Here is a 6,000-nt window from a genome sequence, read left to right as displayed (position 1 = left end):
GGATCACCAGCCATATGGTTGTCACCTGTCCCAAAAGAGCTCAGCAGCTCAGTGGACAAACACTGAGAGCTGGACTTTTGCATTATACATTAGTTTTTTGTGATAGTAACTCAAATGTTTCGTTGAACGTTAAAAATCTGCTCGTTTTTTGAGGGAGAGAGATGGGTTTTCTCAGATATAAGTAGCCTTCTTACCTGTGGTTAGAGAAAATGCAGATAAAGAATCATTATATTAGTAAAAGAATTTACTAACCTCTTAGAAAAGGGGAGATTGATACAGGGAACTAACTAACGCTTAAAGAGCTAACCCTTAACCCTCATAGCAATTGCCTAGCTTAGAGCTTTGTGCATTGTATGAGAAACAGGAATTCACTGATGACTTCACAGGCCTTCAGTTTGAGCCCTGGCCAACTCAGCACACCAGGCCAGAGCTAAAAGTGTACAGTGAAGAAGACCTCGGCCCACGACCACCAGGTGGTACTGCGCAGGCACAACCAGGTGTGGTCAGAGGTGGAGACTATGGAAATGACTTCCGGGAACTCATTGTAATAAGAACCACCTTCTCGGGGACAGGTTATGAATATGTATAGGCATTCCTAGAATTTTCATGAATATGTAATACTTCACAGCATTTAAACAGGTTCCTGGCTGCTGAGCATTTGCCACATCTGGGAGGAGTTGTTCCCCATGTGTGTCCAGCACTGAATAAACATACCTTCTTTATAACCTCACAGATTGTTAAGTAATTTTCGTGCCTCAGAGGCAGTACTTCTCTGATCTACTGAGATAATTTAATTAAAGTCTTAGTACAGATTTTTTTTTAAAAAAAGCAAATGAATGGAAAAGACAATCAGAGTCACTAAGTACTACTATCAGCATGGTTATCCTTTCTAAAAGATTCTTGCCCTGATGGTATTGCTAATCTGGACACATTCTCCCCAAATGTCCAGTTTCAATGTGCATTCACAAAATAAAAAAATAACTCAACAAGCTTTTTATGATGCAGTTGATTTTACTTTAATACAAAAAGGTGTAAAAAGGGTAGTTTTGATGCTGTAAAACAGTTCCATGATTAAAAAATATAGCCTGGCATATGTTACATCTGTATTTGGATACAGACCCTGACAACTCTGCCCAGGCCTGCTGGTGAAGATTTGAACAAAACAGTATACTGGCTGTATTAAAACAGGTCCACTGAAAATAACTTTTGTAGCCAAAATGCAAAAACACACCAAACCACATGTGGCGGATGCATTTGACCCCCTCCCCCCCCCCCACCCACCCAGCCAAACCAGCAGCAATTTGGTCCAGACTCCAGAGGAGGGAAGGGCCCGAGCTGCAGCCAGGCCAAGAACTCCTTCCAGGAGACCCACAAAGAAGCAGAACAGTGCACTGAACACTGGTGGCTTGTGGGTGCAGAGAGTCTCGTGCATACTTTTCCTACTGTATGCAATTGACTACGAGTCAACCGCTTCATTCTATAAATATGACAGCCTGGATGAGCCTGCTTTGAGCTCTCCCTGCTAAATAAGGGAGCTGTACGGCAATGATTTTACTACTCACGGGTAGTAGATGAGCCAAATTTAAGTTCAATATTAGTCATTTAGCTTAAGTAGATGCATACTGAATGTAATGGATTAATTAGAAATATAAGGTTGCATGATTTCTAATATACTCTTTGATTCATGTTACTTAGTGAAAAAGGTTATTAGGAAGGCGCTGGAGAGAGACTCGAACTCTCGTGGGTTACTCTGAGCAGTATTTATTGTAGAAGATTCGCAGGAACAGCAGGGTTGGATCACCTCCTCAGAGAGTGACAATCATACAGCCGTACAGCTAGTCATTATATAGGGTTCTAACAGGTATTATGCAACTAAGCAAAATTTATCACTGTCTATCACTGTCAATGTCTTCAGGTTCCTTCCGTCCCAGTGGTCTGCAGGTTTCACTTCTTTCTTCATGTTCCACTTGGCAAGTACCGAACGAAAAGTCCTTGGGTTGCAGGGCTAGCTTTGAAGTTCTACCTGTCTCATTTGTTATCCATAGTTCATCAGTCTAGTACAGAAATCAGCAAACCTAAGAATAGCATTTATCAATGTCTAAGGGTACAAAGCAAGCATAAGGTAACCAGGCTCGTGGTTCTGGGCAAGGGCTACACAGGGGACTTGCAGCCTTAGCAGCACAGCTTATAACACTGATACAGGCCAAAAATCCAAATTCCCTATTTTCCTACAACAGTCCCCCATTTTCTCTTTAAAATTTCCCAATTTACTGATAACGATAATAAAGCTTCTGTTGATTCAAGAGATTACAGCAACAATTACAGAACATTGACATACATTGAATCAAGACAAAAATGATCACAATGACAATTACAATGACAATGTGGATGGTAGGGCGTATGAAAAGCAGCCTGTATATCAAGAGCAACATAAACTTGCATTAGAACAGCAGCAGTAAAGTGCGGTCCCCTATCAGAATCAATAATTTCAGGGATGCCATACCTCGGAATGATATTGCGAAGCAGGGTCTTAACCACAACTTTCGAATCGTTCTTGCGAGTCGGAAAGGCTTCCACCCAGTGCGAAAGTTGATCGACAATAACAAGAATGTACTTATACCCCATAGAAGGGAGGAGTTCTGCGAAATCAATTTGCAATTTTTGGAAAGGAAAGTAAGCAGGCGGCCGCTTGCCAGGAACTGTTGTGACCTTTGTGACCCCATATTTCTTGCAAAGAGTACAAGAGTCAGTCAGGCGTTTTGCAGCACTGTAAACTCCAGGCGTTGCCCACAACTGTTGGATTTTAGAGGCTACAGCTTCAGGGCCCCCATGAGTACGATCGTGAATCCAGCGAGTTAGAGGAAGGACATACCTCATAGGCAATAAGGGTTTATCACCTAGTTTCCAAATGCCGTCCTGTTGCGTTGCTTCCCAGCGTTTCCATTTGTTGAGCTCTTCTTCATCCAGTTCATTGTAAAGGGCAGGACCAACGGGAAAAGGAAGGAGAGCAGCAACCACAGTCGTAGCAGGAGAGACATCGTGGACTGCCGCCGCTCTCGCTGCGGAGTCGGCCAAGGCGTTGCCATGAGCAAAAGAATCGAGGCGTTTAGTATGAGCAGGAATGTAAATAACAGCAATTTCTCGTGGTTCCTGGATAGCAAGCAGCAAATCATGAATTAATTGTCCATGAGCTATAGTACGGCCGGCGGAGGTTAAAAAACCGCGTTCTTTCCAAAGTGCGCCAACAGAATGACAAATGCCAAAAGCGTACTTAGAGTCTGTATAGATGTTAACTCGGAGACCCTTAGCAAAGGTCGCAGCACGAGTCAAGGCAATTAGTTCTGCGGCTTGTGCTCCAAGCGCTGGAGAGAGAGGTTCAGCAAGAAGTACGCGATTTTCAGTGGCAACAGCAAAACCAGTAAAACGCTTACCATGTAGATAATAACTTGATCCGTCTGTGAACAGGTTAAGGTCAGGGTGGGCGAGGGGTACATCTTGCAAATCTTCTCTGGTTTTAGAGTAAGTGGTGACAAATTGTACACAGTCGTGTGGGTCGTTGGACAGGTGCACCTCAGGTAGAAGGGTAGATGGGTTTAAGGGTTTTGACCGTTTTAGAGAAATATTATCAGTCAGTAACAGGATGGCTTCGTATCGATGTGTGCGCTGCGGTGAGAGAGACTTGGTAGCATATCGGGTTAGTAAAAGTTCAAATTCATGAGGCACGGCAACAATCAATTTGTGACCCAGAACAAGTGGGCGAACTTTTTCCACTAACTCCACAGCTGCTGCTACTGATCTAAGGCAATGTGGTGAGCCTTTAATAACTGGGTCAAGAGCGACTGAGTAATAACCCACAGGTCTTTCATAGGGTCCATGAGGTTGTACTAGGACCCCCTTTGCAATACCACCCTTCTCGGTGGCACACAAAGTGAAAGGTTTAGAGTAATTTGGCAGGCCCAAAGCTGGGGCTGTGACTAAGGCTTGTTTTAAAGATGCAAAAGCATCGGTTAGTTCTGGCGTCCAGACAATTGGCTCTGGAGCTTTGTCCTTTGTAGTTTCAATAAGTGGTCTAGCTAGTTCGCTAAACCCTAAAATCCATGGTCGACAGAATCCAGCTTGGCCAAGGACAGCTCTCATCTGTTTCTTAGTAACAGGTGGTGTAATTTGAAGAATAGTATTGATTCTGTCGGGATCAATCTTTCGAACTCCTCCTGCTAAAACAAAGCCCAGGTATTTTACCTCTGGTTCACAGAATTGTAATTTGGCTAATGAGGCACGATGACCCTTATGATACAGTCGAATGCAAAGGTGCTCTGTGTCAATTGCACAGGCCTCTCGAGTTCGGCTAGCAACAAGTAAATCATCAACATATTGAATCAGTGAAGGGTTGTTTGGCAACTCAATATCTTGGAGATCATATTTGAGAATTTGCGAAAACAAGGTAGGAGAAGCAGTGAAGCCTTGAGGGAGCCGAGTCCAAGTCAATTGGCGACCTTCCCAGGTGAAGGCAAACAAAGGTTGGCTTTCTTCTGCTACAGGTATGGTAAAGAAGGCTCCTGTCAGATCTAAAACAGTGTACCAGTGCGCCCAAGATGGAATCTCGGTTAAAATTAAACTTGGATCTGGTACAACTGGGTGTGGGGCTTCAACATAATCGTTGATAGCCCGTAAATCTTGTACAAATCGGTACTCAGGATCTCCATCCTCATCCAGTCGATTTTTACTAACTGGAAGAATTGGGGTGTTAAATGGACTCATAACAGGTTTTAGAATCCCTTCATCGAGAAAGGTTTGAATTTGTTTTCGCAAACTCGGTAGTGCAACAGCTGGTATTGGATACTGCTTAATAGCAGGAGGGGGGCCTCCTTTAGTTTTAATAACAACAGGTAGTGCAGATTTTAAAAGACCAATATCTTTAGTTGTACGGCTCCAAAGTCCAGAAGGGACATTCCGCAATTCCCACGGAATGGCCACTTCTTTCTTCGGAGTATGATCTAAAGTAAAAACACTGCCAACAAAAATTAATTTAGCTTTATCTTTACCATAGGTTAATTGAGTGCCAAATTCTTGTAAAAGATCTCGTCCCAGCAAAGAAGTCGGTGCCCCCGGAGCAACAATAAAGCGAGCCCATGTAACCTTATCGCCTAAAGTAACAGGGAGCGGTTTAGAGAGAGCATGGTTAAGCACAGAGCCTGTAACACCCTTGATAGCAATAATTTCCTGCGATTTTTGTGGCACATCAAAATTAAGCAAAGAGAGAGTAGCTCCAGTATCTACTAAGAAAGAAACAGATTTTCCATTAACATCAGCTAAGACATGGCCTGTAGATGAAATTTCTAAAGCCATTATACGATTATACAATGCTTACTGAGAGTAGCTACGACGATACGGGAGTGGAGCAGAAGGAGCTCCAAATGGATTACCAGCAGCAGCAGGTGCAGGTGGAGTAGCTCCCGGTTGATACTGGGGTCGCAACGGGCATTCACGTTGCATATGTCCTAAATTACCACACCAAAAACAGGTTAATTGCGTTGCGTCATTCGTAGGGCTGGTAACAGCAGGGTTTGTAACTGGGAAAGAACCCCCCATGGGTGGAAAGGAACTTCCCATCCTAATTCCCCTGCCAAGAAGTCCCCGACCGCGAGGAAAACGAGCTTGGAATGCCCCACGGACCCCTCGGTTTGCAGAAACTCCTTGAGCTATGGCTACAGCTAGTAAGTTCATATCTTCCTGTCTTTCTCTTCGATACCGGTGGCGTTCAACCTCACGTTCTTTCTCCTGCCGAAGGCGCTCAGCCTCCCTTTCTAATTGTAGCTTACGTTGTTGCTCTTCTGTACGGCTGTTATACACAAAATTAGCAACAGAGAGAACTTTCTGCAAATTCTCTGCTTGCCAGCCAGGCATATGTTTTTGAAAATGCTTTCGAATGTCAGGGGCTGACTGATTGACAAAAATGCTAATAGCCAATGGTTCCTGGAAATTATCCTCTGTCATGCCCCC

Source organism: Nesoenas mayeri (assembly GCF_963082525.1).
Source record: "Nesoenas mayeri genome assembly, chromosome: W".
In the NCBI taxonomy this organism is placed as follows: domain Eukaryota; kingdom Metazoa; phylum Chordata; class Aves; order Columbiformes; family Columbidae; genus Nesoenas; species Nesoenas mayeri.
The sequence above is the reverse complement of the archived record's forward strand: the minus strand, read 5'-3'. Positions refer to the sequence as shown.